Source organism: Aplidium turbinatum, chromosome 4, assembly GCF_918807975.1.
Source record: "Aplidium turbinatum chromosome 4, kaAplTurb1.1, whole genome shotgun sequence".
Taxonomy (NCBI): Eukaryota; Metazoa; Chordata; class Ascidiacea; order Aplousobranchia; family Polyclinidae; genus Aplidium; species Aplidium turbinatum.
The window spans coordinates 18322451-18335090 of NC_137475.1; the positions used below are offsets into that span (position 1 = coordinate 18322451).

Consider the following 12640-nt stretch of genomic DNA (forward strand, 5'->3'; position numbering starts at 1 on the left):
CAGCTGTGCTCGGCCTTATAGTGGTGGTGGTCGTAACAATTGTGGCCTATGTTTGGCTGAAAAGCTGGCCATTCTGAAGGCTGATAGTGGCCACCTTTTGAACAAGCGTTCGGAACTGGTCGGCAAATGTCGTCATAGAAACAAATTTAAACTCAAGTACTTCAAAATAAAATAAATTCCTTTTGATTTGATTTTCACAGGTTTTTAAAATTTCATTTGATTTTTACAGGCTATAAATCTCATTTAATTTTTACAGGTTTATAAACAGATTTTATTTCATTTGTTCAGGACACTACAGGTTACATCATCACAATTCCTTGGGATTTTTACAGGTTATAATTTTGAAAAAATTGAATTTCATTTCATTTTTACAGGTTGTAAATCTCATTTAATTTTTACAGGTTTAAAAACAATTTTTGTTCATTCTGTTCAGATTACTACAGGATGCGCCGATCATAACAAGCATTTTGCTTCTTTGTGATGTCATAGATGTTGCCATCAGTTGCTTGGTTTCCATTGGAACAAATTGATTGAAACTTTATCGTGGCGGATGGAGGCTGTCCTTAGTAGTTCTGGAGTTTTTTCTGCAGATTGGATTACGGTTATAATATTTAATATCTTTTCAGGAATTCAGGTTTAGAGGTTTTTTTTGCAGATTAAATTACAGTTGTAATATTTAATATCTCTTCAGGAAGTACAGGTTTAGAGATTTTTTTTGGCAGATTAAATTACAGTTGTAATATTTAATATCTTTTCAGAATTATCGATTCTTCACTGTTTACATGTTTTTACAGACCTTCTGATGATCCGTTAGGTGAAACAATTTGTAAAGGCTTCAGATAGTAATAACTATATTTGATTTACATATTGTTTACATATTAAACATATTATTCACATATTAAACATATTACATATACAAAATACTATGTACAGTGCATCGTTTTAAGTAAAATGGAGTGTTCGCAGCAACGACAGTGATGTTGAATAGGAATTGATAACTGATGGGTACAGGAATTTAGATTAATTAACTTATTACTTGAGCATGATATTAAACTGATGATCATGAATGATGAAATGTAGTGAAAATGATATGAAAATGGTCTAGAATCTAGATGGCATGCGGGTAACTTCGGTATCGGAGCGGGATGGAGTTTCTTTGGAGTTTTTTGAAATGAATTTCCAACCAAACTTCTGGAGAGTGATACAGCTTCATTGTTGAAGTACTCTTGTCAAAAAATTCTACACAACAAAGTAACAGAGAGTTATAAAGTTCTGTGAACAAGTATATTATACGTAGTTCGGCTAATTAAAGGCGTATTGCATTGGTAACATATTAGCATCTAATAGCAGCCTATTGAAATTGAACAGTTTTAGGTGGTGATGGCAGATGTACGACAGTGACAGCTGTAATAAGCTAAGCAGATACTAGGTGTTAAACAGTAGTACTTGAAAGATTAAATGTACAAAAGTGGTATCTATTACACAATGGACGTATGCTAATCGGTTTGATTTTTTGTTTGCAGATGGGTTTTCAGCTTGCTGCTGAATAATGAAAAGGTTTCGATTTCAGTAATGTGTTTAGGGAGATCGTTCCAGACTTTAACTCCACTAAATTGGATGGATTGTTGGGTTAACTTTTTCGAGTAATAGAGGAGAAAAAATCGATTGCTACTTCTAGTTGATATGTGATGCAAGTTGCTGTTAAGTTGAAATAGTGAGTTAAAGTTTTTAGGCAGTTGATTATGTTTTAGTTTAAACATGAATTTGCCAGTTTCAATGGTATAAAGGTTATCAATTGTGAAAAAACTGTCAACATTGTATTGTGGTTCATGCTTAGTGATCATTTTTATGAATTTGTTGCAAATTTTTTGCAGTTTGTTTACAATGGTAACATGACCATGCTTCCAAGCACTAATGCAATATCTTAGATTGATTTCAATGAGAGAATGATAGAGAGAAATCAAATTCGCAGTGTTTAAGTAAGGTTTAATCTTGCAGATTATTCCGAAATTTTGTCGCAGTTTTTGTAGCAAGTGAATCATATGAGATTTCCATGACAAATTTTCATTCAGTAAAATGCCTAGGAAATTAACAGTGTTAAGACGTTCAATGGGTTGATTGTACACAGATAATGTATGGGTAAAGTTAAAACACTTTGTATTATTATTATTGTTAAATAAAATGTGCTTAGTTTTATTTACATTTAACGACAGCCTATTTGCTGCCAGCCAGTCTGTTACATTTAACATTTCCATATTCGCCAGTTCATAAAGCTCGATGATACTGTTACCACATAAAAACAAATTGGAGTCATCAGCAAACATTACAGATTCAGAGTGTTGTAAGCTGTTACAGAAATCATTTATATATATCAAAAACAGTAAAGGTCCTAGAATTGAACCCTGGGGGACCCCGCAACATATTTTGCGTTTAGTAGACATTGATTGAGATATTTCCACTACTTGAAATCGGTTTAGTAGGTAACTACTGAGCCAGTCATGGGCTGCCCCCCTGATACCATAATAGTAAAGCTTGTTTAACAAAATTTTGTGATCAATTGTGTCAAATGTTTTAGACAGGTCTTAAAATATACCAAGGGTGGTTTCTTTTTTTTCAAATGCATTTGAAATTTTACTAACAAGATGCAAAACTGCGAGGTTAGTTGAATGATTTTGTCTGAACCCAAATTGTTGGGGGTAGAAAAAGTTATGGTTTTCAAGAAAATTATACACTCTGTTGTACATTATTTTTTCAAGTATTTTAAAAATAGACTGATGGGGCGGTAATTACTACAGTCTTCAGTTTTGCCTTTTTTGAATATGGGTATTATTTTAGATGTTTTAAATACCGTTATAAATTCACCGTTAGTTAAGGATAAATTGAAGATGTGGGTCAGTGCTAAGCTTATGTTTTGTGGTACAACTTTTAATATCTTTGTTGGTATTTCATCTATTCCACAACTAAGTTTGGATTGAAAAGAAGAAAGAATTTGTTTGACTTCATCAGCAGAAGTGGGGCGCAAAAAAAGGGATTCACTGATAGGATTTGAAAGATAATCTGAAAATTTGGTACTTGTATTAGGAATTTTATCCACCAGATTTGATGCTATTGAAGAGAAATATTCATTGAAGTAGTTAGCCTTATCAATATTCTGTATAAGTACTTCATCACCTTTAACAAGATGGGACTGTTCATTGCATCTGGTTTTACCTAATAATTGATTTAAAATGTTCCAGGTTTTTTTCAGGTTATTTTTGTGCTTTAACAGTAAAGTTTTAAAATAGTTTTGTTTTTTCAGCTTTAGTGACCTGTGGTCACAGCGGTAAACCATAATCTCTTTGTGGGAAAATTGTAACGTAAGATTCCCGAATCCGTTCGTCTGAATGTAATGACCGAAAAAACAAATACTCTTTTGAAATGTTCCATGACGTAAGATGCCAGCTAGGTTAAGTAGACCATAACAGTTTTATATGACGTTTGATTTGGTGAATAATTGTCGGGAACAACCTGGTATAAAAGTTTCTTAGAGCATTGTAGTTGGATTTGTTTTTTTCAGAAGATTTTCTAACATATTTTTTGTATGCCAGTTGTTTCATTCTGTGAAGATCACTGAGTTCATGATCATACCAGCATTTTGTTGTTACATTTCTTACAGATTTCACTGAAAAACTGCTTTTAAATACTTCAACGTAATTATTGAAAAGCATGTTATAAGCTACATCAGTGTTGGTTTCATTCATGATGTTATTAATGTTGAGCTTAGATAATTTTTCTACAAAATGACACATGTTTATGTTGCTGTAGCATCTTTTCTCTTTGTTTAATGAAAGTTCTTCTATTGAACCTAATTGAGAGCATTGTATTACAGGCAGATGGTCAGCGATGCAGTCAACTATTATACCAGCATTTGTTTTGGCATTATAGACATTTGTCCATATGTGATCAATACATGTGGTACTGGATGAAGTAATTCTAGTTGGTTTAGTTATCAATGGATGGAAGCTGTGTTCAAACATAGCATCAGCATAGTTGCTGGTGTGACAATTATTATGGTCCAATAGATTGTAATTAAAATCTCCCATTATGAAACATTGTGCATTTGATTTTGATATTGTTTTTATTGTAGGAAGGAGTGTTTGTAGAAACTCAGAGTTGGCAGCAAAAAGTGATTGAGGAAATCTATATATAGTACCACAACCACAAGTTAACTTTTTCTAGTTTACAAATATATCAACAAAAAGAGATCCAAAATTTTTTTCTTTCATAATAGTCAGGTCATTTCTTACAGAGAACATAATGCTATCTTTTACGTACAGAGCTACTCCTCCACCCCTTTGTTTACATCTACTATTTGCGAGAAAAACATACCCTTCTAGGGAGGTAAATTCACCAGTTTGGTTTACTTTAAGCCATGTTTCATTAATAGATATAATATGTGGTTTCACTGTCATTGACGTTACAAGTGCCTGCAATTTTGAGAAATTCTTTGGGTTTGATAAAGATCTAATGTTAAGGTGCATAGTTATTAGGGATTTGTTTATTTGCATATTTGTTACCAAAAAATGTGCTTTGTTAAAATACATATACACATCATTAGCTTGAAAACAAGGTTCAAGTTCTTCAGTATTTACAACTTCATTTTCAAGTGAAGATGAAAAAAGTTCATTGAGCAATGTAGGCTCTTGGTTGAGAAGTTGTGCTGTTTTGATTGAAAAAATTGGGTAAATATAATATCACTACAGTTGAAAAACGGTAAAGAGTTATGTAAACAGTTTGTACAGAAATAAGATCTATCAGTCTGAGTTAAGTTTGTACATTTAAAATGATTAGACAAATTACATACACTGCAGGAGATGGACTTCTGGTTGCTGCGAACAACTTTCTTACAGATGTTACATGTAGGCATAGATAATATGGACTTACCTGTGTAGCTGTGAAGAAATCAACCGAACATGATATTTAAATACAACCTACTGCTGAGTATACAAATAAGCAGAAAAATATGCTAAAAATTGAACAATTAGTCAAAAGTATATTATCAATAGTTAAGTAGTTTAACAAGGTAATTAAGGTAATATAATAAAATTGAAGTTGACTGGAGGTTTTAAAGTTATGTCAGCATACTGCAAGCTGACTTTAATAAATGCTAGGCTATATCAAAAAGCGGTACTTTTCAATACTGCTTCTAAAATAGGTTTTAACGTTTCAAGTCTCAACAGTTATGGAGCTTAATGTATGGAAGAAATCATTTAAATAATTAATATTAATTGCTTAACTTTGTTATGTCATTTTCAGTCTGAATCCAATGCTTTTTGTCGTGGACATACACATAAATTTTTCCATTGAATGAGAACACATTACTTTTTCCCAATTTCTCCTTGGCCTGATTCAGCAATGTTAGCCTTCTTTTAGTGAGGGACTCGGTTATGGCCATCCCGCTTCCTTTAAGTTTGCGTTTTGAGATGAAGATCAGATCTCGGGTTGACCTCCTAGTAAATTTCACAATTATCGGTACATTTTCAGATCTGTTAGATAAAGGGTGGCAAGTACTTATGTCCCAATCTGTGATGTTTAAATCTAACTTCTCATTTATGGTTTAAATTACAAAATTAGTAAAAAAAGAAGGAGAGCGACTGATTGATTCCTTAGGCATGGCTGAGCATCCATGAAGAATCAACCAGTCGCGTCTGGTATACTGTTCTTGGTCATCCATTTTGTTTTCAATTTTCTTCATGGCAGAAGACATCATGTTGAATTTATTGACCAGATGGTCAATTCTTTTGTCGAGTCGTTCCACATCTGGGATTTTTTGTAAATCTGCAAAACAGGATGTACCATTAGAGTCAGCTTTTGGTTTAGTGATTTTGGTCTGGTACTTCCCTTTTATTGTCCTTTGCTCAGTTCAGTTCAGCTCAGTTCAGTTGTTTTTTTATTTCTGACCATCATATCAAAACAATACACATCAACATAGCAAAGGTCAAGAAAAAGGTAGAAGCGACAAAACGCGAACGTTAAAACGTGCTTGTGATCGAAGTAAGTTATTGAGTTGAAAAAAATTTGGCACGGTCGCAACACCTTCAGAAAAATTTAAGATATAAAAGGGAAATAAAAAAATGTTACAAAACAAATAAACATATATAGGCTATAACTTTATTAGCCTACATAACTTTAGCTGATATATTGAAGATTTGTATGGACAGTTGCTATGAAGATCGGCCATGGTGCGTTATCAAGAGTGCTGATGGTCGTAAGGGGAACACGTCTTGATGCGTTTAGCTCATAGCAAAGAGCAAGGCAGGCAAAGAAAACCCCACAAAGAAATCCTACCACGGGCAAAGCCATTTCAAGCGCAACGCACCAGGCCTTGCACGACTCACAAAATAGATAGGCTATAACTTGACGACATGAAACAATGACAAAAAAACAAATAAAACAAACTAGCAAAAACATCATCATCATCTTGCGGAAATTCAATTATACCCAGGGAAGTTATGTCTTAAAGATATCAAGCGTGCTTTGATAAAAGTTGCGTTGATAAAGCGATAATTTTAGACCCCTGTCAGCTAAACTCGGCACTTCCACACCGATCCAACGTTGGCTAACGTTGAATTAATGCACAAATGACAGTCATCGCCAGCTGGGATGTAGTAGTGGTATGTCCCAGTAATATGATAAATTTGGGTTACCGTATGTTTTACACGTTAAACCATATTAAAGTGACAAAAAATATCCAATTTGGCATATTACGTTAAAAAAAATAGATAAACAATCAGACAATAGCATGACGATCCAGTCCAAGATATTGAAATAAAACAACTGGTTGGAGCACATGGCCACCGCTTCACCGAAAGATGGAGATTGGTCAAAAAGGATGGAAAAACTTCTGCAGACTCTGTAGAACTTCTGTGGACAAAAAACACAAGAACCAGAAGGCCAGTAGGAGTACTTACAATCTTACTATTTTGCTAATAAATCTACACACATTGGCTAATCATTGCTGGGCAATAAAAAAAAAATATTAGTATGTTTGGTGCATGATGTAATACTTAGATGGGATTATTTCAAGGAGGATTTAGCTTGTTTATTTTTGATTTAAAGCTTTTTACAGTTTTACATTCATTTCTTATAGTAGTTGGAAGCTTGTTCCAAACGGTTGGCCCCGTGTACCGTATAGATTGTTCGCAAGTGTTAATTATGCAATATATCGGAATATAAGGAGAATTACTTCTTGTTGTTAGGCTACTTGATTGTTTACACATAAGTATATCATTGAATGTTGTGGGAAGCAGCTTTTTTGAATATTTAAACATGAAAGTTGCAATCTCTGTAGTTTTCATGTGGTTAATTGACTTTAAATTATTGAGTTCCATTACACCTTTTATGCTTTCTCTGCGGTCAATGTCAAATACAGTACGAAGAAAGTTATTGCATGTACGTTGTAGCTTTTGCAGTGTAGTTTTGTTTTCATGACACCACGTTGAGATACAATATAATATCTGACTCTCAACTAGAGAATGGTAAATGGAGAGAAGTGCTTGTTTGTTTAGGAAAGGCTTAATTTTTTTTGTCACGCAGAGTGTTGATCTTATTTTTTGAAGCAAGATTTCCATATGAGATTTCCATGACAAATGCTCGTTTACAATTATTCCCAGAAACTTTATTGAGGCAACTTGTTCTATGTTGCTTTTTCGAGTATTCAAGGGTGGGTGGTATGATAGTGTCTTGCTTCCTTGACTTGAAAATAATATATGTTTGGTTTTGGTGACATTTAGAGACAATCGATTTGTTGATAGCCATTGATCTATGCATACAAGCTCTTGATTTGCCGTATCATATACCGTAGAAACGGTTTTATTTTTATATATAATGGTGGTGTCATCTGCAAACATAATTGCAGTTCCGTGTTGAAGGCAGTTAGGAAAGTCATTTACATAAATCAGGAATAGAAGAGGGCCTAAGATAGACCCTTGTGGGACACCCAAAGATATGTTGTTAACATTAGAAGATAGTGTGCCATTGAAAACAACTCTTTGTTTTCTATTACTCAGGTAACTCATGAACCAATCATAGGCCACGCCTCTTATTCCGAAATGATATAATTTAGCTAGCAATATTTTATGGTCAATGGTGTCAAATGCTTTAGATAAATCAAGAAAGATTCCTAATGCAAGGTGGTTGTCATTATGTATACTAGTGATACTATCTATTAGCATTGAAGCAGCATGGCTTGTGGAATGATTTTTTCTGAAACCAAATTGATTGTTATAGAAAAATTTATGTCTAATTAAAAACGAGTATAATCTGTTGTACAAGAGTCTTTCTAATATCTTTGAAAAAACAGGTAGTAGGCTGACTGGTCTGTAGTTGTTTGAATCTTTGCAGCTACCCTTTTTAAAGATAGGTATCACCTTCCCCAACTTAAATGAATTTATGAATTTTCCACTCGTTAAAGATAAGTTAAATATATGAGTTAAAGCATGCAGTATGTTGTTTGGGGTTGACTTTACAACTATGGATGGTATTTCATCGATGCCACTGCTAGTTTTTGCTGGCATAGCATGAATAATATTGTTTATTTCATTTAAAGTAGTTTGATAAATATAAATTGTCTCAGAGCATGGAGAATCAAGATATGTTGAAAATATTGTATTTGATTTGGGAATTTTTTTTGTAAGGGAATGGGCAACACAGGAAAAGTGATCATTGAAGTGATTTGCAATAGTTAATCTGTCAGTGACTGTACTATCATTTATTTTGATGCCATGGTTAGTCTTAGACTGGGATTTACCTAATAGATTGTTGATTGTTTGCCAAGTAGCTTTCATATTAAACTTTTGCTTTTCAAATTCAGATTTATAAAATTCCTTCTTTTTTTGCTGAACTGTATGGAAGTATAAGTTTCTTGCAGAGGTGTAGTTCTGTTTGGAGTGAATAGTTTTATTTGATATGTACTTTTTAAACAAACGCTCTTTTCTTCGTAATAGATGTAGTAGTTCTTTATCAAACCAAGAATTATTATTTTTTAAAGGTGTTTTTTGCAAAGGAAAATGCTTATTAAATTGACTGGTATATTCTCCTATGAATGACTCATAAGCTTCATCAGCATCAGTTTGATTTAAGCAACAAGTGATGTCCATATTTTCCAGAGCATTTGAGAAATTCTGTATGTTTGAGAGATTAAATGATCTGGTATATTGATGACATGTAACTGAGGGTTTTCCAATGTTAGTACAATACATAACTGGGAAGTGGTCTGAGATTTCATTAATTAGAATTCCACAGCGAGTTTCATTACCTGTTTGCACATTGGACCATATTTGATCTAAGACTGTTGCACTGGTGTCAGTTATTCTGGTAGGTTTATTAATTAGTGGGTAAAAAGAATTTGAAAACATCAAGTCTGTAAAATTGCCTACATTGATGTTTTCATAATCCAATAGATTATAATTAAAATCTCCCATTATATAGCATTGTTTTGATGTACCTATGTTATTTATGCACTCACTAAGCAGATCAAGAAATTCCAAATTTGACTTAGCTTCCAATACAGGTGCTCGATAAATGCTACCACAGGTCACTTGTTTACCACCAACAAAAATATCAATAAAAATAGACTCAAATACTTTTTCTTTTATAATGGTTAGGTCATCACGCTTGGTATACATAATATCACTTTTTAAGTATATTCCTACTCCTCCACCGCGACTGTTTTTTCGAGCATTTGATATGAATGTATAGCCCGGTAGGTTTAAGTAAGGACCGTTTGAATTAGGCTGAATCCATGTTTCGACTACAGAAATTAAATCAGGACTGATGTTTATAGACATCAGCAGGGCCTCAAGTTTGGTGAAATTTTTTACATTAACAATAGATCGAGCATTGATGCATAATGAAGAGAACACTGGCCCCAGTGAGCAGTCCATTTTTAGTTTGTTGACAGTTGTTGAGTCTACATATGTTTCAGATATGTTAGGCATAAAAAGGTCATCTATGTCATTGTTATTTGTGTAAGATGTGCTAGCAAACATATCATTCAAATGATCAGGCTTGAAGGTAAGATTTGTTGATACACTGTGGCTTTCAACCAGTGTAATTAATTCGGTGTTGGATAGATGGACAAAAGGGGGATTCCAGTCACTGCACAAGGTACATGTCCAATTTTGTATGTCATGATAATTTGTACTTTTTTTACAACATTTGACATGAACTTCAATGGGACAAGTTAAACACTTAATATATTTTTGATTTTTTCTGATTGTTTTTATACAATAGTTACATTTTGGTTTTATTATCATGTATAAACAAGGAATTGAAAAACAAAAAGGTAAAGATAGGGTTGGTTTAAAGCTAAGCTTAAAAGATAGTTAAGCTAAGGTTTAAGAGAATGCATAAAGTAAAAAGGTTCCTGAGTTTGGTTTTATTGTCATTGGTAAATATCATATGATTTGTTTAGCTTCAAAATGATAATTGAAAACTGCATAATGTTATAGCCTAACAAAATAGATTAAGATGCCTCATGGTTAAAAATTTTTGCAATATCTGAAAAATCGTCTATCACTTGCCTTTTGTTATTCCAGAAGCACCACACTGTTCGTTTGGATGTCCAGACGTCCTTGAAACCAAAAGCATCTCTCGCTTGACGAAGTAATGACAGACGTCGTTTGGTCAAGGACTCTGTGATCGATAGTTTAGGACCATCAGAATCAGTTTTTAATTTACTTTTTGAATAAAAAATTTCGTCCCTTGTCATCCTTCTAACAAATTTAATAATTATTGGTTTGTTGAGTTTTTTAGATGGCAAGGGGTGGCATGCGTCTATGTCACTCACAGTAAGGCAGTTAGTTGGTTTAACTACTTGATTAATTTTATTTACCACATATTTCGAGTAATCTACATTACTTCCCTTGTTTGGGGCGTCAGTACATCCATGAAGTATGAGGCAATTGCTTCGCCCATACTGCTCCAGGTCATCTAGCTTGCGCTCTGTCCTGTATACGGAGCGTTGGAGTTCCCAAACTTGCTCTTGAAGAGCATAAACTTGTTTGGATAGCTCCGTCAGCTCCAAGTGTTGGGCCTGCTGAAGTCCATCTGTAAAAGATGAAGACACAGCAACAGCAGGGGGTGCAGCAGTGGTTTGTACAATAGCATACTTTTGCTCATACCTTTTTTGACTTTTCATAATCTCTTCCATTCCTTTTAGTATCTCATCCATCTTTGCCTTGTCCTCAGTAGTCATGTTGCAGTTCAATATATTTTTGTTTTTAGCTTTGGATTATTTTGTATGATATTATCAGTAAAAATACAGGAACCTATTGCTCCTTTTGAATTTCCTTGATTTCTTCAGACAATTGCTTCAGCATGCTTTTAACTTCATCCATTTTTCTTTACAAGGTAATTGAAGCAGCAAGAAGTATTAGGCAAGATTAAAACTACTTAAATTTTCCGGTTTTTAACACAAGCTACCTAGACATCCATTCACCTTATTCCATCTTGACACCTTATTACATTACATCTTGACCTCTTGTTTTCTCAGATAAGGTCATTAATTTAATGAGTTCTTCCTTCATTATATTTCCAGCTGGAAATCTTGCGACAACTGCTAAACGGGAAGAAGAGGTAATGTCTGTACTCTCATTCAAACAAATTGAAAACATTCTTGCATTCTTTAAATCTAGTAAAAGCTGGTCAGTAACATCTTCATTCATTGCAGTTATCCTGTCCTTCACAGTATTTCTTGCAACAGGTAGCTCATTAATTCTTTTGAGAATATCAGTTTTATTTGGAAAGTCTTCAAATAGCATCTCTGAACAACTTTTGAAAACTTCTTTTAGGTAAACGCCATCAGAAAGTGGTTTTCTATGCAAAGCAATAGCATGGGATACCTGGAAACTAGCAGCAGATATATTACTTTTTTGGCTTGAAGACCCTCTTAAAGCTATTAGTTTGCTGTCTATATTGCTTTACTTCTCTCTGAATAATTTCAAGTTTTTCAACCTCTTTCATAGAACACAAACTACTATGATTGCTCTCAAAATGAAGATTGATATTGTAGAAACGTGCAATAATAACTTTTTTGCAAATACAACACAAGGTTTTATCTTCATGCTTGATTATTCCAAATTTACAAGTCCACTCATCATGGAATAGCCTACCATTAATACTGGCATCAGATTTAAATTTTCTCTGTTTGTAATCTTTTTCACTACTAGGCCTTAGTTCGCCAGCTTCCGTTGTTTTAAACTCGGCACGTACGCCCTCTGTCGGTGGTTAATACGTTTTGCTGACTCAGCAAAACTACTAGATATAAACCTGTAGAAAATTGGCAAATTGAGTGGTTGCAGTGTTTGTTAGGTGAGTTTGGGCTGCTGAATGGGGGAGAATAACGCTAGAAAGACGAAAATGTGTTACAGAAGTGCTAAACGTTCCTTTTAGGCCTTCACTGTGTAATTTTAATTAAAATATAATACTCCATATGCACGTTTTCCTCAGAACATACCGTAGCTCAGAATGCTTGCAGCACCAAGTTGATCCATATAGACAGAAAGCATGCAGAAAGGCACTGGTAGCATGACTAGGCCAACAAGTAGTTGAAAGATGATGTGAGTTTTCAAATTACTAAGGAATTGAATTTTGGCTTCTT

The 12640-nt window shown here is 33.8% G+C and overlaps 1 long non-coding RNA gene across 1 annotated transcript; it reads left to right on the top strand.

Moving 5' to 3' along the window:
- The first annotated feature begins 240 nt into the window (after nt 1-240).
- Nucleotides 241-4074, top strand: LOC145769584 (uncharacterized). Its single transcript, XR_014289021.1, has 3 exons — nt 241-1714; nt 3299-3429; nt 3869-4074. It is a non-coding gene; the product is annotated as an uncharacterized LOC145769584 (long non-coding RNA).
- Nucleotides 4075-12640: the final 8566 nt, after the last annotated feature.